At 47.9% G+C, this 20371-nt stretch overlaps 1 long non-coding RNA gene across 3 annotated transcripts; it reads right to left on the bottom strand.

Annotated features, from left to right (window-relative positions):
* Nucleotides 1-4198: 4198 nt before the first annotated feature.
* Nucleotides 4199-19492, bottom strand: LOC129048339 (uncharacterized). Of its 3 annotated transcripts, XR_010141608.1 has the most exons (4): nt 19451-19492; nt 7100-7241; nt 6803-7003; nt 4199-4598 (listed from the first exon to the last, which is right to left on the bottom strand). It is a non-coding gene; the product is annotated as an uncharacterized LOC129048339 (long non-coding RNA). The 3 variants fall into 3 exon arrangements; XR_008510596.2 differs by lacking the exon at nt 19451-19492 and having other exon boundaries at nt 4199-4648; nt 7100-7581; XR_008510595.2 differs by lacking the exon at nt 19451-19492 and having other exon boundaries at nt 7100-7577.
* Nucleotides 19493-20371: the final 879 nt, after the last annotated feature.

The raw sequence follows: 20371 nt of genomic DNA, 5'->3' as shown, positions 1-20371 counted from the left end.
TTTTTTGAGGACTTCTCTTTGACCCTTCCCTGGAGGTGGGCTGTAGCAGACAATGGGACCCCCGCTCCACCAGACCTGGCTAGTTGGAGCAGGTAGGTAGTGACCCAGACTGGGCCTGCCAGAGTCTTTCTCCTGGGCATTTGGACAAGGGCTAGAGAGTGAGCAGGACATCTCTGTGGCCACTTGAACTTGCATAATCTGGGGCTATTGACAGCCATGTTTAGCCTCATGCACATGGAGAATTGAAGGAAATTGGTCTCAAATAAGATACTTGAGACCATAGGCCCATTTAGAGAAGGGCTGCCTGGCTTTTAGCTCATCCTGAGACCCAGGTGTGCCACCTGTCCCAGGGTTCCAGGAGACACCTGCCATCCTTATAAGGACTACCCTTTTAAAGCCGGGTGCAGTGGCTCATGCCTGTAATCCCAGCACTTTGAGAGGCTGAGGCGGGCGGATCACCTAAGGTCAGGAGTTCAAGACCAGCCTGGACAACACGGTGAAACCCCGTCTCTACTAAAAATATAAAAATTAGCCAGATGTGGCAGCAGGTGCCTGTAATCCCAGCTACTTGGGAGGCTGAGGCAGGAGAATCTCTTGAACTGGGAAGCGGAGGTTGCAGTGAGCCGAGATTGTGCCACTGCACCCCACTCTGGGCGACAAGAGCTAAACTCAGTCTCAAAAAAAAAAAAAAAAAATAGACTACTCTTTTTGCGTAAGTTAGCCTGGGTGGGTTTCTATCAGTTATACCTCCAGAAAAGCCTAAGACAGGGTATATTATACGGGTTCAGAGAATGTCACAGAAAGAAGGGCAGGAAGCACACTGGGGCTCAGGAATTAGGAAAATTCTCTCTCTCTCTCTCTCTCAATTTGCTCATATGGTTCTCTTCTCTCCTATCTCTCTCAGCAGGCTAGCTTTCTTCTTTTTTTCCATCAGTGAGTCCCCAACCAAACTGCTGTCCTAGTCCTGAATCTATACAACCTTCAGTTCCAGCCATCAGACTGTAATCCCTACCTCTCAGTTTAAATATGAGGGGGAGGCCGGGCGTGGTGGCTCATGCCTGTAATCCTAGCACTTTGGGAGGCTGAGATGGGCAGATCACCTGAGGTCAGGAGTTCGAGACCATCCTGTCCAACACGGTGAAATCCCATCTCTACTAAAAATACGAAAACTAGCCAGGCGTGGTGGCAGGCACCTGTAATCCCAGCTACTCGGGAGGCTGAGGGAAGAAAATCGCTTGAACCCAGGAGGTGGAGGTTGCAGTGAGCTGAGATCACGCCACTGCACTCCAGCCTGGGTGACAGAGCAAGAATCCATCTAAATAATAATAATAATAATAATAATAATAAAGAGGGGAAGAGGTAGAGAGAGAGAGGTTGATTCTGCCCTATGTTTTGGTTCCCCTTTGGGTCAAGTATCCACTCCTGCTCACACCGACCGTGACTGGAGGAGAAGGAGGCTCACACAGCACATTAATCAGTGCCCTCCCCCCGGCCTTTAAAGAAGAGACAGAAGTTTAACTCAAAGTAGCCCAAGGGGAAATGCAGAAATGGCTCAGCTCCCATAAGTGATACGAACAGCGCAGGGAGGGCTTCTGGAACAACGGGGTCCAGAACACCAACAGTGTCACTGGGGCTCGGCTCCTTTCTCTGTTCTGGCCTCATTTCCTCATGTTGGACCTTCATGTGGGACATGGGAAGACTGACAACTTGAGGATTCTGTCACCTCAACTAGTGACTTTAGGGTCAAGAAAGACCCTCTGTCTCCTATGGCCTGTATGTAAAATCCCAGTTAAGGAGCTGATCAACCAGTCTGAGTCGGGCGCCCCTCCCTGGGCTGATCTTCCCTGAGCCAGGGGTGCAAGGATACCATGATCAGCAGCCCCTCTGTGCCCACGTTGTGGTGGGGGGACTTTCTCAAAGAACAGAGCTGGTCGGGAGGGTCCTGGCCTCTGTGCTTGGTCTGTAGTGTGACACCCCTGTCAGGGGCTGGGGCTATGGCAGAGAAACTATCAGGGAAGCCAGGTGAGGAAGGTGGCAGTTAATGGCTCTGGACGCTCCTGTTCTGTGGTCCTGATCAGCTCTTACTCCCAGGCCTGGCTTTGCACACCTGAATCATTCTGCTGACAGCCCTTTGGCCTCCTTTATGTTCTTGTTCTCCCTGGAACTTCAGTGTCCTGCTAGGACTCATTCTTCCTGGCCTCAGCCGATGGGCTCCGGAGCCTGCTTCCACTCTGGGGGAGGATTCCCAAAGCAGGACTCTGAGCCAGAGCCTGCCACTCCCCCGTCATGGGTTGGCACTGCCCACTGGGGCTGGAGGCCTTGGCTCCCACGGGCCACTGGAGCCAGAAGAGGTCACTGTATGGAGTTGAAATGGTGTGTACCCGCTACGGCATTACCAGCCCAGGCATTTGGCCTGGAGGATCCCAAACTGAGCTGGCTTCTGCCCCACGGAGGGAGGGTCTTACTAGCCCTTCTAGTAGCAATGATGAGCCCCTCTCTGTGTTGACTTCTGTCATCCCCAAGTCTTAAGCAAAGTTTTGTCAATTGCTAACAAGAATAGAAGGATGTTAGAGGTCAGAGGCCTGCAGGCAAAGCCTGCCTTCAAAACCGAGACATGGGGAGACGCCAGGATTACTTCACAACTCCAGCTGTCTCTCAAACAAGTCTGTTCAGACATCTTCAAATAAGCATCTAGCACTTCTCTCTGCCAGAATGTTGACACTCAGGCTGGCTTTCCCAGGGCTGAGTGATGCCTCCATGGCTCTGGGTAGAACACCCTCCTGGGCTCAGAGGCGCAGCCATCGCCAAAAGGCAGGAGAGTAAAGCGGGGCATTCCTGCTTCTCAATCAGTACCTCTTCTGTCCGCAGAATCCCTCAGCACAAATCACCTGATACATTGGACAAATCTGTCCGGACTCCTCAAAGATCCCATTCTTGGGAGTGAGGAAAGAGGAAGGACTGTTTTCCTTTCCCCCACCATCCCTTCCTATTCCCCACCTCTCAGCTCTGGCTGGGAAATTCCGAGAGTGGCTACAAAGGAGGCTGAAGCTTGGAGATTTCAGTAGAGGCCTAGGATGGGGAAGGAACTTGACCCCTGTCTCACTGGGCAGCCTGGGGTGTACTGCCCCCGGGACCTACAGTCCTGCAGAGGTGGAAACTGGCCTCAGTTAAGGTCTAGTAAGTGCCAGGATGGACGTACCACTTGTGTGAATTCAGGAACTCCCTTTTAACAACCTTCTTATTTTGAAAAAAATTTAACCCACTGAAAAGCTAAAAGAATAGTATAATAAACTCTCAAATACCTTTTCACTGATAATGAATATTTTACTACGTTTTATTCTCTCTTCTTTATAAAAACACATGCATTTCATGCATAGATGTAATTATTTTAGTTTTTGTGTATGAGCCATCATTTGAATATAAGTTTAAGTTTCAGACATCATAACGCTTTATCTGTGAATACTCTTTACCATATATTTAAGTTTTGTTTGTTTGTTTGTTTGTTTTTTGAGGGTCTTGCTCTGTCATCCAGGCTGGAGTGCAGTGGTGCAATCACGGCTCACTGCAGCCTTGACTTGCTGGGCTCAAGTGATCCTCCTGCCTTAGCCTGCTGTATAGCTGAGACCACAGGCACATGCTATCACACCCAGCTAATTTTTTAATTTTTTATTTTGTGGATACGAGGTCTTACTTTGCTGTCCAGGCTGGTCTCCAACTCCTGAGTCTTGACTTCCTGGGCTCAACCTCCTCCCGCCTCAACCTCCCTAAGTGTTGGGATTTCAAGGCATAAGCCACCACACCTGGCCAGCACATATCTCTTAAGAATAAATACATTCTCAGGCCGGGCTCGGTGGCTCAAGCCTGTAATCCCAACACTTTGGGAGGCCAAGGCGAGTGGATCACCTAAGGTCAGGAGTTCAAGACCAGCCTGGCCAACATGGTAAAACCCCATCTCTACTAAAAATACAAAAATTAGCTGGGCATGTGATGGTGGGCGCCTGTAATCCCAGCTACTCAGGAGGCTGAGGCAAGAGAATCACTTGAACCTGGGAGGCGGAGGTTGCAGTGAGCTGAGATTGCGCCATTGCATTCCAGCCTGGGTGACAGAACAAGACTTGGTCTCAAAAAAAAAAATAAAAAAATAAATAATAAATATATTCTCTTACATTTCCTCAGAACAATTACCAAGTCAAGGACATATCATTGATACAATACATTATTCATCTATTACATGATCCACATTCAAATTTTACCCTTTGTCCCAATACTGTCATTTAAAGCATTTTTCTTTTGACCAGATCCAGGGTCTGGTCCAGGATTCTGTGTTGCAGTCAGTTGTCATATCTCTTTAGTTTTCTTTAACCTGGTAAAGTTATTCTCAATCTTTGTTGCCTTTCATTATATTGACATTTCTGAAGAGTTTGGCTGTCTGGCAGTTTTCTCATGATTAGATTCCGTTTACGCGTTTTTGACAAGGATGCCGCATGAGCAATGCTGTGTCCTTCTCGGCGCATCAATGGGGAAGCACAGGATGTCGGTTTGCCCCATTATTGGTGATGCTCCCTTTGATCACTTGGGTAACATGGTTCCTGCCAGATCTATCCATTGTAAAGGTTATTGTTTTTCCCCTTTGAAGTTAATCAGTACTCTGTGGAAAAATACTTTGCTGTCCTTTCCCCAGCAAATTTTTGCCCAATAGTTTTAGCATCCATTGATGATTCTTTTCAGAATCAATCACTACTGTAGTGGTTGCAAAATGGAGTTGACTCAACAACTAGAATTAGCTGCTATTATCTCACTTTCCACTTTAAGTCACTAAGGCTCAGAAAGGTCAAGAACTTGCCCAAGGCCACAAAGTAGTGAGATTCAGACTCAGGCCTGTCTGACTCAAGAGCGTGCTGCCGCGGTTACTCTCCAGCTATGGGACCTGGGATGTGATGAGATGTTCACCCACCAACATCTCCCCCACTGCACACTCCGCCCCTTGCTCCCCTCCCTAAATGTGAGGCTGAGGCTCTGGTCACAGTTGGACTGAGAGAAATGGGCTGCAGGGTCAGCTTTGCAACTCCCCATCCTCCAGCCTTCCCTCTAGTCCCCGCCATGAATCTTCCAAAAACTGATATCCAGAGCAGAAGTCTCACCAAGAAGTCACCTCGATTATCCTGCCCTCTCCCCCAACACACACACACACACACACCCCCCCAGAGCTGAGAGGCTCTCTCTTCTCCTGACCTTGGAGAAGAGGGAGTATAGGGAGAGTATGTGCTTGTTATGGGTTGAGCTTTGTCAAGCAAATAAGAAGTGTGCATGATTGGAGCAGAGCCAGAACTCAGAGCTACAGGGCAACTGCACTTGGAAGAGATCCTGAGAATGCAGTTTGCACAGGTGTGTGAGTGTTTGTGTGTGTATAGTTGAGAATTCTATAAGGGAAAAAGAGGAGAGAGGGAGGGCGTATAGGTAGTGCTTGAAAGTATGGACTTTTGCTGGGACCGGCAGTATCAACAGCACCTAGGAGCCAGTTAGAAAGGTGGAATTGTGGCCGGGCACGGTGGCTCATGCCTATAATCCCAGCACTTTGGGAGGCCGAGGCGGGCAGATCACCTGAGGTCAGGAGTTTGAGACCAGCCTGGCCAACATGGTGAAACCCCATCTCTACTGAAAATACAAAAATTAGTCGGGCATTGTTGCACACGCCTGTACTCCCAGCTACTCGGGAGGCTGAGGCAGGAGAATCACTTGAACCTGGGTGGCAGAGGTTTCAGTCAGCCAAGATCGCGCCACTGTACTCCAACCTGGGTGACAGAGTGAGACTCTGTCACACACACACAAAAAAGTACAGACTCTTGGCCAGGCGGGGTGGTTCACACCTGTAATCCCAGTACTTTGGGAGGTCAAAGCAGGTGGATCACTTGAGCCCAGGAGCTTAAGACCTGCCTGGGTAACATAGTGAGACCCCATCTCTGTAATGATAGAAATAAATACAAATGTTTTTAAAAGCACTGACCCAGGCTGGAAGCAGTGGCTCCTGCCTTGTAATCCCACCACTTTGGGAAACCAAGGTGGGAGGACTGCTTAAGCCCAGGAGTTTGGACCAGCCTGGGCAACATGGTGAGACCTCATTCTACAAAAAAAAAAAAAAAATTTTAAAGTTAGCTGGGCATGGTAGTGCATGCTTGTAGTTCTAGCTACTTGGGTGGGAGGCTGAGGTGGGAGGCTTGCTTGAGCCCAAGAGGTCAAGGCTGCAGTGAGCTGTGAATGGGCCACTGCACTCCAGCCTGGGCAACAGAGCAAGACCCTGTCTCAAGAAAAGAAAAGAAATGGGAAGAGAGGGGGAGGGGAGGGGAAGTGGGGGCAGGGGAGTGATTCTGGAAACAGACTGCTGGAATTTTTTTTTTTTTTTTGAGATGGAGTCTTGCTCTGTCGTCCAGGGTAGAGTGCAGTGGCACAATCTCAGCTCACTGCAACCTCTGCCTCCTGGGTTCAAGCAATTCTCCTGTCTCAGCCTCCCAAGTAGCTGGGACCGCAGCACCTGCCACCATGCCTGACTAATTTTTGTATTTTTAGTAGAGATGAGGTTTTGCCATATTGGTCAGGCTGGTCTTGAAATCCTGGCCTCAGGTAATCTACCCGCCCCAGCTTCCCAAAGTGCTAGGATTACAGGGATGAGCCACCGTGCCCAGCCTGACTGCTGGAATTTGAACCTTGGGCCCACTACCAACCTGTGTAACCTTAGACAGATAAGTTACTTCACCTCTCTAGGCCTTGTTTTTGCCACCTGTAAAATGGACATAATAGTACCTACCTCATCAGGTTGTTGTGAGGAGTAAATGAATGAATCTGTGTCAAGTGCTTTGCTCAGGTGAGTTACCGCTTAGACAGTGTTGGGGATGTGCTGAAGAGAAAGATGAGGTAGGTGATGTTGGCGGGCAGAAGAGCCTTCGAAGGCCTGGGCTCCAGGACAATCCCCACATTAGGAGAGAACCCAGGTTGGTTATTGCAGAGACTGTGAGTGAGAGAGAGGCAGGATGGATGACAGGAATATCCAGGCTGGGAGGGCCAGATGACTCACTCATTCACTTGTTTACACTTTGTCTCTCACCTGCTTCCAGAAAGGCTTTGAAGTGGTTCATAATTAAAATGAAAGCCTCAGGTGCCTCAGCCTGCTGAGTCAGGAAAGACCGCGTCCTGGCTGGAGGGTGGCTTGGGTGAGGCTGGTACAGTGTAGCAGGTCCTGGGCTCACCTGGAGGGATCGGGGAGGGCAGAGTGACGTGCAGAAGATGCCGGGGGGAGAGGCCAAGGAAATAATGCAGACTGAGCCTTGACTCTGTGACCACCTGGCCCTGGGCCAGACAGAGAGGAGGTTTCATCTAAAGATTGGGCATCGCCGAGTGCGGTGGCTCACGCCTGTAATCCCAGCACTTTGGGAGGCCGAGGCGGGTGGATCACCTGAGGTCAGGAGTTCGAGACCAGCATGGCCAACCTGGTGAAACCCAATCTCTATTAAAAATACAAAAATTAGCTGGGTGTGGTGGCGGATGCCTGTAATCTCAGCTACTTGGGAGGCTGAGGCAGGAGAATCACTTGAACCCCTGAGGCGGAGGTTGCAGTGAGCCGAGATCGCGCCACTGCACTCCAACCTTGGCGACAGAGCAAGACTCCGTCTCAAAAAAAAAAAAAAGAAAGAAAGAAAAAGAATAAAGATTGGGCATGTGTAGATTAAACCAGGGCATGTGAGAGAGAGGGGCACCAAGAAGGGGCCAGGAAAGGTCTATGGACTCTGGCTGGGCCATTGCCAGTATTTGCTCCATTGGCCGTCTTCGGGCACAGTTCATGCTGTTCAATATTGTTGGTGGCCAGGCCTGGGCCCTCCAGCTGCCAAGGCACCGGTTTTCTCCTCCAGGAACCACCAACTTCTCTCCTCTGGAGGGAGAGCCTTTCCTCTCCAGGTCCGGATGCCTTTGGCCTCAGGCTGAAACACTTGTTGGAGGAAATCCTGTCCAACCTCCTCCTCCCTACCCACCTTCTACCCCCATTCCTGTTCCAACAAGAGTTGGGCCCGACCTGGCCACTCTAATGCAGTCTGGGTGTCCTGGTGGCCCATCTGCCTTTGTCTGGCAGCACAATGACGAGGAAGTCCCCGGCCCCCACCCACTGGGAGTCCTTCTTCTCAGGCCACCCAGGGGTCCAGTGCTTTGTCTGCCCCTCCCCCACACCACTTCCTGCCTCTTACCTTGAACATCCTGCCAGCCCCAGCCTCAGCTCAGCTCAGGTTTCCCTAGGAGCACGTTGACAGAGTCCCCACATCACACCAAGTTTTGGCAAGTCCAGCCCCACTCTGACAGACTTTCTGTCACACTTCCTTACAGCTACTTAAACTGCACTTTAGCATGTAATGGAATACCTTCCATTTAGGAAGGTGGAGGGCGTCTCCCCCAGGCAGGATTAAACATGATGACAGTTCCTAAAAGGAGGGGCTGGGATTTAGGCTAAATAGGTAAGGCAGTCAGGCCAGAGGGAGACGATCAGGAGCTGCAGGGCCAGCCTCTGCCAGCCTTGGGGGTGGGGCTGCTCAGGCAAGAGAGGAGGAACGCAGGGCTTCTCTGCTGGGAGGACCCCTGCCTCCATCCCTGCTCTGCAGAAGGGAAACCCCACCTGAGGTCAAGGAAGGTGAGGTGGGAGGTAGCTGGACCAGAAAAGAAGGGAGCATCTGGGCTAGGAAGGCACTGGCTTGGGATCCTAAGCCCAGAGGTGGTCAGGCTGGGGAAGGAGAAGGAAGGGGGAAGGCAGGAGGTGCCTGGACAGATAACCACTGGGCCACAGGCTGGATAAAGGCGTTCGTATAGTTTGAGGTGCATCTATGTGGGTGCAAAATTCCCTGTTATAAGGAGGAATCATGGGCTGCAAGGAGCAAAAACTTAGACTTACTTAACAAAAAGCGGGGTGCTTCCTGGAAGGAAACAGGGTCTTGTCACAGTCTTGAAGTTGCAGAGTTAGAAGTGGACCTTCTAAGGGCCTAGATCTAGGAGCTTGACAGTGATAAACTGGAGTTACTCTCCTTAACTCTCTTTCAAGCTTTCCCAGTTGTCTGCCATTCTCCTGTCTACCCTACCCCCATACTCCTGACTGGCTTCATTTGCTTCTGTCTGCATTGTGCAGTAGATAGTTGTCATTTTGAAGTGACTCAGCATCTATATCCCTTCCTAACAGCACCCAATTTCCGATGGAAGACTATTGTTAACTGTACCTGGGATTCTGTTTTTATTCAGGTATAGTGAGGCTCACAGATCAGGAGATGATTGCTGTTGAAAAGATAATTTGTGCGGGGCACAGTGACTCATGCCTGTAATCCCAGTACTTTGGGAGGCCGGGGTGGGCAGATCATGAAGTCAGGAGTTCAAGACCAGCCTGGCCAACATGGTGAAATCCCATATCTATTAAAAATACAAAAATTAGCTGGACGTGGTGGTGCGTGCCTGTAATCCCAGCTACTCAGGAAGCTGAGGCAGGAGAATCACTTGAACCTGGGAGGCGGAAGTTGCAGTGAGCTGAGATCATGCCACTGCACTCCAGTCTGGGCAACATAGCAATATTCTGTCTCAAAAAGAAAAAAAAAAAGAAAATATAATTTGTTAGGCACAGTTCCCAAGAGGAGGGTCATAGCATGCCATGCAGGGCCCTGTGGGGAAGCACACAGGTCAGTCTGGAGGCAGGAGGAAGCGCAAAGAACAGGCAGGAGTTTTTCTTGTGGTTTCCATGAGAAAGGCAAGGCAAGTCAGGGTGAGCAGATTTAAATTTAGGATTGGCTAGTTTGAATAATTCTGGTGGGTTCTGGGCTACGGAGGATGTCTCTAGTTGTGTTACCAGAAAGGGGTCCCCATCTAGACCCCAAAAGAGGGTTCTTGGATCTCAAGCAAGGGCGAGTCCATAGAGTAAAGTGAAAGCAAGTTTATTAAGCAAGTAACCTTTACTTGGCTGGGCACAGTGGCTCACACCTGTAATCCCAGCACTTTGGGAGGCCAAGGCAGACAGATCACTTGACACCAGGAGTTCAAGACCAGCCTGGCTAACATAGTGAGACACTGTCTCTACTGAAAAAAAAAAAAAAACAGAATTAGCCAGGTGTGGTGGCACGTGTCTGTAATCCCAGCTAAAACTTGGGAGGCTGAGGCAGGAGAATCACTTGAACCTGGGAGGCAGTGGTTGAAATGAGCCAAGATTGTGCCACTGCACTCTAATCTGGGTGACAGAATGAGACTCCATCTCAAAAAAAAAAGAATTAAAAAAAAAATAACCTTTACTTAAATGAAAGAATGGCCACTGTCAGGCCTCTGAGCCCAAGCTTACCATCATATCCCCTGTGACCTGCATGTATACATCCAGATGGCCTGAAGCAACTGAAGATCCACAAAAGAAGTGAAAATAGCCAGTTCCTGCCTTAACTGGTGACATTCCACCATTGTGATTTGTTCCTGCCTCACCCTAACTGATCAATTGACCTTGTGACAATACACCCTCCCCACCCTTGTGATAAGGTACTTTGTGATATTCTCCTGCCCTTGTGAATTACTTTGTATGATACACCCTCCCCACCCTTGAGAAGGTACTTTGTAATATCCTCCCCTGCCCTTAAGAAGGTACTTTGTAATATTCTCCCCGCTCTTGAGAATGTACTTTGTAAATACTCCATGCCCACAAAAAATTGCTCCTAACTCCACCACCTATCTCAATCCTATAAGAACTAACGATAATCTCACCATCCTTTGCTGACTCTCTTTTTGGACTCAGCCTGTTTGCACCCAAGTGAAACAAACAGCCTTGTTGCTCACACAAAGCCTGTTGGTGGTCTCTTCACATGGACATACGTGACATTTGGTGCCGAAGATCCAGGACAGGAGGACTCCTTCAGGAGACCGGTCCACTGTCTTCACCCTCACTCCATGAGGAGATCCACCTATGACCTCAGGTCCTCAGACCAGCCCAAGGAATATCTCACCAATTTCAAATGGGGTAAGCAGTCTTTTCACTCTCTTCTCCAACCTCTCTTGCTATGCCTCCATGCTTCAATCTCTCTCTTCCTTAATTTCAGTTCCTTTCCCTTTCTGGTAGAGATGTGTTTTATCTGTGAACTCAAAACTCTGGCACCAGTCAGGGACTCAGTGTTTAATCACTGTGGGCACGCCTACCTGATTATTCACTCACATTCCAGAGGTGTCTGATCACCGTGGGGATGCCTGCCTTGATCCTTCACCTTGGTGGCACGTACCACCTCCCCTGGGTGGCAAGTACCACCTCCGTCCTCCATGTCTCTACCTTCTCTTTTCTCTAAACTTACCTTTTTACTATGGGCAACGTTCTGCCCTCCATTCCTGCTTCTTCTCCCTTAGTTTGTGTTCTAAAAAACTTAAAACCTCTTCAACTCTTGCTTGACCTAAAACCTAAGCATCTTATTTTCTTATATAACACTGCTTGGCCCCAATACAAACTTGACAATTGTTCTAAATAGCCAGAAAATGGCACTTTCAATTTCTCCATCCTATAAGATATACATAATTTTTGTCGAAAAATGGGCAAATGATCTGAGGTACCTGACATCCAGGCATTCTTTTACACATTGGTCCCTCTCTAGTCTCTGCTCCCAATGCAACTCATCCCAAATCTTTCTTCTTTCTCTCCTGTCTGTTCCTTTAGTCTCCACCACAAGCTCTGAGTCCTTTGAATCCTCCTTTTCTATGAACCCATCTGACCTCTACCCTCCTCCAGAAGGCCATCTCATTCTCAATATGCATTTTGTTACCCAATCTGCTCCCGACGTTAGAAAAAGCTCCAAAAATTAGATTCTGGCCCTCAAACCCCACAACAGGACTTAATTAACCTCACCTTCAAGGTGTGCAATAATAGAGAAGAGGCAACCAAGCAGCAACATATTTCTGAGTTGCAATTACTTCCCTCTGCTGTAAGAGAAGCCCCAGCCACATCTCCAACACACAAGAACTTCAAAACACCTAAGCCGCAGTGGCCAGGCGTTCCTCCAGGACCGCATCCCCCAGGATCTTGCTTCAAGTGCCAGAAATCTGGCCACTGGGCCAAGGAATGCCCACAGCCTGGGATTCCTCCTAAGCCATGTTCCATCTGTGTGGGACCCCACTGGATATCGGACTGTCCAACTCACCCAGCAGCCACTCCCTGAGCCCCTGGAACTCTGGCCCAAGGCTCTGTGACTGACTCCTTCCCAGATCTTCTCAGCTTAGCAGCTGAAGACTGACACTGCCCGATTGCCTCAGAAGCCTCCTGGACCATCACAGACGCTTTGGATAACTCTTACAGTGGAAGGTAAGTCCATCCCCTTCTTAATCAACATGGAGGCTATCCACTCCACATTACCTTCTTTTCAAGGGCCTATTTCCTTGCTTCCATAACTATTGTGGGTATTGACGGCCAGGCTGCTAAACCTCTTGAAACTCTCCAACTCTAGTGCCAACTTGGATAACATTCTTTTTTTTTTTTTTGAGACAGAGTTTCACTCTGTTGCCCAGGCTGGAGTGCAGTGGTGGGGTCTTGACTCACTGCAAGCTCCGCCTCCTGCATTCATGCCATTCTCCTGCCTCAGCCACCCGAGTAGCTGGGACTACAGGTGCCCACCACCATGTCTGACTATTTTTTTTTTTATTTTATTTTTAGTAGAGACGGGGTTTCACCGTGTTAGCCAGGATGGTCTCCATCTCCTGACCTCGTGATCCAACCGCCTCAGCCTCCCAAAGTGTTGGGATTACAGGTGTGAGCCACCGCACCTGGCCAGACAACATTCTTTTAAGCACTCCTTTGTAGTTATCCCCACCTGCCCAGTTCCCTTATTAGGCTGAGACATCTTAACCAAATTATCTGCTTCCCTGACTATTCCTGGACTACAGCCACATCTCATTGCTGCCCTTCTTCACAACCCAAAGCCTCCTTCATGTCTTCCTCTTGTATCCTGCCACCTTAACCCACAGGTATGGGGACACCTCTACTCCCGTCCTGGCAACTGATCACATGCCCATTACTATCCCATTAAAACCTAATCACCCTTACCCTGCTCAACACCAGTATCCCATCCCACAACAGGCTTTAAGGGGATTGGAGCCTGTTATCACTCGCCTGCTACAGAATGGGCTACTAAAGCCTACAAACTCTCCTTACAATTCCCCCATCTTACCTGTCCAAAAACCGGACAAGTCTTACAGGTTGGTTCAGGATCTGCACCTTATTAACCAAATTGTTTTGCCTATCCACCCTGTGGTGCCCAACCCGTACACTCTTTTGTCCTCAATACCTCCCTCCACAACTCACTATTCCATTCTTGATCTTAAAGACTCTTTTTTCATGATTACCCTGCACCCCTTGTCCCAGCCCCTCTTTGCTTTTACCTGGACTGACCCTGACACCCATCAGTCCCAGCAACTTACCTGGGCTGTACTGCCACAAGGCTTCTGGGACAGCCCTCATTACTTCAGCCAAGCCCTTTCTCACGATTTACTTTCTTTCCACGTCTCTGCTTCCCACCTTATTCAATATATTGATGACTTTCTACTCTGTAGTCCCTCCTTTGAGTCTTCTCAACAAGATACCCTCCTGCTCCTTCAACACTTATTCTCCAAAGGACATCAGTTATCCCCCTCCAAAGCTCAAATTTCTTCCCCATCCGTTACCTACCTCAGCATAATTCTTCATGAAAACATGCGTGCTCTCCCTGCCAATCATGTCTGGCTGGTCTCTCAAACCCCAACCCCTTCTACAAAACAACAACTCCTTTCCTTCCTGGTCATGGTTGGATACTTTCGCCTTTGGATACCTGGTTTTGCCATCTGACTAAACCATTATATAAACTCACAAAAGGAAACCTAGCTGACCCCATAGATCCTGAATTCTTTCCCCACTCCTCTTTCCATTCCTTAAAAACAGCCCTAGAAGCTGCTCCCATACTAGCTCTCCCTAACTCATCCCAACCCTTTTTCATTACACACAGCTGAAGTGCACGGCTGTGCAATTGGAATTCTTACACAAGAGCCAGGACCGCACCCTGTAGCCTTTCTGTCCAAACAACTTGACCTTACTGTTTTAGGCTGGCCCCCACATTATTCCAGATACCACATCTTACCCCCATGACTGTATCTCTCTGATCCACCTGACATTCACTCCATTTCCCCATATTTCATTCTTTCCTGTTCATCACCCTGATCACACTTGGTTTATTGATGGCAGTTCCACCAGGTCTGATTGCCAGTCACCAGCAAAGGCAGGCTATGCTATAGTATCTTCCACATCTACCATTGAGGCTACCTCTCTGCCCTCCTCTACTACCTCTCAGCAAGCTGAACTCATTGCCTTAACTCGGGCCCTCACTCTTGCAAAGGGAATATGCATCAATATTTATATTGACTCTAAATATGCCTTCCATATCCTGCACCACCATGCTGTTATATGGGCTGAAAGAGGTTTCCTCACTATGCAAGGGTCCTCCATCATTAATGCCTCTTTAATAAAAACTCTTCTCAAGGCCGCTTTACTTCCAAAGGAAGCTGGAGTCATTCACTGCAAGGGCCATCAAAAGGCATCAGATCCCATCTCTCAGGGCAATGCTTATGCTGATAAGGTAGCTAAAGAAGCAGCTAGCGTTCCAACTTCTGTCCCTCATGGCCAGTTTTTCTCCTTCTCATTGGTCACTCCCACCTACTCTCCCACTGAAACTTCCACCTATCAATCTCTTCCCACACAAGGCAAATGGTTCTTGGACCAAGGAAAATATCTCCTTCTAGCCTCACAGGCCCATTCTAATCTGTCGTCATTTCATAACCTCTTGCATGTAGGTTACAAACCGCTAGCCTGTCTCTTAGAACCTCTCATTTTCTTTCCATCGTGGACATCTATCCTCAAGGAAATCACTTCTCAGTGTTCCATCTGCTATTCTACTACTCCTCAGGGATTGTTCAGGCCCCCTCCCTTCCCTACACATCAAGCTCGGGGATTTGCCCCTGCCCAGGACTGGCAAATTGACTTTACTCATCTGCTTTGAGTCAGGAAACTAAAATACCTCTTGGTCTGAGTAGACACTTTCACTGGATGGGTAGACACTTTCACTTCACAGGGTCTGAGAAGACCACCACCGTCATTTCTTCCCTTCTGTCGACATAATTCCTTGGTTTGGCCTTCCCACCTCTATACAGTCTGATAACAGACTGGCCTTTATAGTCAAATCACCCAAGCAGTTTCTCAGGCTCTTGGTATTCAGTGGAACCTTAATACCCTTTACCATCCTCAATCTTCAGGAAAGGTAGAATGGACTAATGGTCTTTTAAAGACACACCTCACCAAGCTCAGCCTCCAACTTAAAAAGGACTGGACAGTACTTTTAACTCTTGCCCTTCTCAGAATTAGAGCCTGTCCTCCAGATGCTACAGGGTATAGTCCATTTGAACTTTTATATGGATGCACCTTCTTGCCGGCCCCAACCTCATCCCAGACACCAGCCCTCTAGGTGACTATTTTCCTGTCCTCCAGCAGGCCAGACAGGAAATTCACCAGGCTGCTAATCTTCTCTTGCTTACTCCAGATTCCCAGCCATATAAAGACACCCTAGCTGGACGATCAGTTCTTGTTAAGAATCTGACCCCTCAAACTCTACAAGCTTGATGGACTGGATCCTACTTAGTCATCTATAGTACCCCAACTGCCGTCTGCCTGCAGGACCCTCCCCATTAGGTTCACTGATCCAGAATAAAGCTGTGTCCATCGGACAGCCAGCCTGATCTCTTCTCTTCCTCCTGGAAGTCGCAAGTTCTCTCCCCTACTTCCCTTAAGCTCACTCGCATTTCTGAAGAACAGTAATAACCCTTATCAGCCTAATACATCCCTTCATTCTATTAGGTCTATTCGTCCTTACCCTACTTTTTGCAACAGGGCTTTACACAGTCACCCCCAATACTTGGACTGTGCCCCAAAAACTTGTCATCCCTACTATCTTCTGTCTAGTCATACTCCTGTTCGCCATTCTCAACTACTCATAAATGCCCTGTCCCTGTTTACACTGCCGGTTTACACTTTTTCTCCAAACCATCATAATGGATATCTTCTGGTACTATCCCCAAACTGCCATTTTAACTCCCTCTTGGAGTGGGTAGATGATCTTTGCTGGCAGGGCACCCTCCAATACTTTCACCCTGATAAAGTCTTATTCTTTACTTTTATACTCACTCTTATTCTCCTTCCTGTTCTTATGCCAATCTCTACCTCTCCCCAGCTATCTCCACAACACTGTCAGTCTCACTCACTCTCTGCAAGCCGTTTCTAATCCTTTTTTAACAAACAATTGCTGGCTTTGCATTTCTCTTTCCTCCAAAACCACCAAGGCCTCGACTTACTCACTGCTAAAAAAAAAAAAAAAAGGAGGACTCTATGTTTTTAAATGAAGAGTGTTGTTTTCACCTAAATCAATCTGGCCTGGTATATGACAACATAAAAAAAACTCTAGGACAGAGCCCAAAAACTTGCCAACCAAGCAAATAATTATGCTAAACCCTCTTGGACACTCTCTAATTGGATGCCCTGGGTACTCCCAATTCTTAGTCCTTTAATACCTATTTTTCTCCTTCTTTTATTCAGACCTTGTGTCTTCTGTTTAGTTTCTCAATTCATACAAAACTGCATCCAGGCCATCGCCAATAATTCTATAGAACAAATGCTCCTTCTGACAACCACACAATATCACCCCTTACCCCAAAATCTTTCTTCAGTGTAATCTTTCCCACTGTAGGTTCCCACACCGCCCCTAATCCCCTCAAAGCAGCCCTGAGAAACGTCGCCCATTATCTCTCCATACCACCCCCAAAATTTTTGCTGCCTCAACACTTCACCACTATTTTGTTTTGTTTTTCTTATTAATATAAGAAGACAGGAATGTCAGGCCTCTGAGCCCAAGCTAAGCCATCATATCCCCTGTGACCTGCACATATACATCCAGATGGCCTGAAGCAACTGAAGATCCACAAAAGAAGTGAAAATAGCCAGTTCCTGCCTTAACTGATGACATTCCACCATTGTGATTTGTTCCTGCCCCACCCTAACTAATCAATTAACTTTGTGACAATACACCTTCCCCACCCCTAGGATAATGTACTTTGTGATATTCCCCTGCCCTTGTGAATGTACTTTGTAGGATACACCCTCCTCACCCTTAAGAAGGTACTTTGTAATATTCTCCCTGCCCTTGAGAATGTACTTTGTAAGATCCAACCCCTGCCCACAAAAAATTGCTCCTAACTTCACCACCTATCCCAAACCTATAAGAACTAATGATAATCCCACCACCCTTTGCTGATTCTCTTTTTGGACTCAGCCCACTTGCACCCAAGTGAAATAAACAGCCTTGTTGCTCACACAAAGCCTCTTGGTGGTCTCTTTACAAGGACGTGCATGACAGCCACTCCATAGGCAGAACAGCAGCATGGGCTGCTCATTGGCTATTTTTATGGTTATTTCTTGATTATATGCTAAACAAGGGGTGGATTATTCATGAATTTTCCAGGAAAGGGGTGGACAACTCCCAGAACTGAGGTTTCTTCTCCTTTTTAGACCATATAGGAGAACTTCCTGACGTTGCTATGGCATTTGTAAACAGTCATGGTGCTGGTGGGAATGTTTTTTAGCAAGCTAATGCATTATAATTAGCATATAATGGGCAGTGAGGATGTCCAGAGGTCACTATCATGGCCATCTTGGTTTTGGTGGGATGTGGCTGGCTTCTTTACTGCATGCTGTTTTATCAGCAAGGTGTTTGTGACCTGTATTTTGTGCCAACCTCCTATCTCATCCTGTGACTAAGAATCCTACTGGGAATGTAGCCCAGGAGGCCTCAGCCTTATTTCACTCAGCCCCCATTCAAGATGGAGTTTCTCTGGTTCAAATGCCTCTGACAGTTGCCTGCTACCTGGCCCGGGAATGACTATTTTGCCTGATTGATTGTTAAGAGTCATACAGAAGAGGTGGTGAACAGTATGGGCTCTGGATTGGTTAATTTGCATATGAAAGGCACACTCCCCAGCGAGGTGAGTCCCTGGCTATCTCTGAGAATCAGCTAGGCTGAGTAGTGGCAGTCCATCTCCATTCAGCTAGGCCTCAGATGCCAGAGTATCAAGAACACAGAAAATAAGACAATATATTAATACAGGGAGACCTGACCCTCTCACACCGGATGTGACCTGTGTGGGATGGTAAATCCAGGCATTTTCCTCCCTCTACAGAACCAGAGGGCTGGGATCAAAGCTGGAGCTGTGGATGCTCTTCCTTTCCATGGTATTTAAGATTTTATCTTTTTTTGCTTTTTTTGACAGAGTCTTGCTCTGTCACCCAGGCTGGAGTGCAGTGGTGTGATCATGGCTCACTGTAGCCTTGACCTCCTGGGCCCGGGTGATCCTCCCACCTTAGCCTCCTGAATAACTGGGACTACAAGTGTGCTACTGATACAGAACAGCTGGGCTCCCACCTAAACCGCACCCTCAAGCCTCAAACCTCGGCCCTAAGTGAAAACAGCTGACCCCGCTTTTCCACCCAAATGATTGCCTTTTTGGCCTGCTATGCCCCTATCCTGTGCCCATAAAAACCAGACCAGCTGGCAGAAGAAAAGAGCAACACAAGTGGCTGATGCACGTTGTTGGGGATGCAAGCTGCTGAGCCTCGGGGATATAAGTGGCCGAGTGGCAAGCAGAGGAGCAAACAACTGAGCATCGGAGACTACAGATAGACTCAGCTAACTTCAGACAGTGCGGCTTCAGGGAAAGATCACCTTCTTCTTTTCCAGCTCCCCTTCTATCAGGAGCCACTTCCACTGCTCAATAAAGCCTTCTGCATTCATCATCTTTCACACAATTCATGTGACCTGATTCTTCCCGGACACCAAGCAAGAACTTGGCTGTCAAAAAGGGCAGGTGCAGGAGGCTGTCACCCAGACCCTTCACTGAGCTGTTAACACTTAGCCATCCACGGACTGCAGGCTGAGTGAAACGAGCCACTCCAGTTCCTGCCCATGAAGGGGGTCAAGGTCAAGGGAAAGAATCCTGTCTCACTACCATGCTCAGCTAATTTTTGTATTTTTTGTAGAGATGGAGTTTCACCATGTTGCCCAGGCTTATCTCAAACTCCTGGGCTCAAGTGATCCTCCAACCTCCCTAATCAGATTTATTCTTAAGGAAATGAAAACTTAATTTTTCAAAATGTGAAAAAGACCATCTTGTGCCCTACTCCCCACTCCCCCAGCTCCTGCAGCACAAGTGCCCAGCACACCACTGTTTGTGGGACGCACTCCACACAGGCATCTCACCTACAGCTACAGGCTGGGAGGGAACCCCTACACCAACAGCCTGGGTCATGGCATCCTCTGGTATTACTATTCCAAAACCCTCAAAGACAAGCCACTCTTACCCTACATGAGGTACAGCAGAAATGTCTGGGCCAGAGTCAAAGCTTCCAATACGGACCTGAAATTGATGGAAATTGGCAAGATTATTGGTGGAATGTGGGGAGTTGTCACTGATGAAGAAAACCAGGAATATTTAAATGAATATGAGGCAACAAAGATAGAGTACAATGACTCTATGAAGGTCTATCATAATTCCCCCACACATTTTGCTTACATAAATGCAAAAAATTTATGCAGAAGTTACTTTATTTTATTTTATTTTATTTTTTGAGACAGTCTCACTCTGTCATTTAGGCTGGAGTGCAGTGGCAGGGTGAGGGCTCACTGCAACCTCCACCTCCTGGCTTCAAGCTATTCTCCTGCCTCAGCCTCCTGAGTAGCTGGGATTACAGGCATGCACCTGCATGCCCAGCTAATCTTTTGTATTTTTAGTAGAGATGGGGTTTTGCCATATTGGCCAGGCTGACCTTGAACTCCTGGCCTCAAGTGATCCACCCGCCTCGGCCTCCCAAAGTGCTGGGATAACAGATATGAGCCACCACATCTAGCCATAGAAGCTGCTTTAGAGGAAAGAATTTGACAGAGGCCATCTCACATGGAGAAAGGAGAAAGGTTCTCTTTTTGATAATACCAAATGCTGGCAAGGATATGGAGCAACAGGAACTCTCATTCATTGCTAGTGGGAATGCAAAATTGTTCAGCTACTTTGGAAGACAGTTTGGCAGTTTCTTGCAAAATTAAACATACTCTTACCATTCAATGCAGCAGCTGTACTCCTTGGTATTTACCCAAATGAGTTGAAAATTTATGTCCATACAAAAAATCTACACATGGATGTTTATAACAGCTTTATTCATAATTGCCAAAACTTGGAAGTAATGAAGATGTTTTTCAGTAGGTGAATAGGTAAATAAACATCCAGA

This window comes from Pongo abelii, chromosome 8 (genome assembly GCF_028885655.2).
Source record: "Pongo abelii isolate AG06213 chromosome 8, NHGRI_mPonAbe1-v2.0_pri, whole genome shotgun sequence".
Taxonomy (NCBI): domain Eukaryota; kingdom Metazoa; phylum Chordata; class Mammalia; order Primates; family Hominidae; genus Pongo; species Pongo abelii.
The sequence above is the reverse complement of the archived record's forward strand: the minus strand, read 5'-3'. Positions and strand labels throughout refer to the sequence as shown.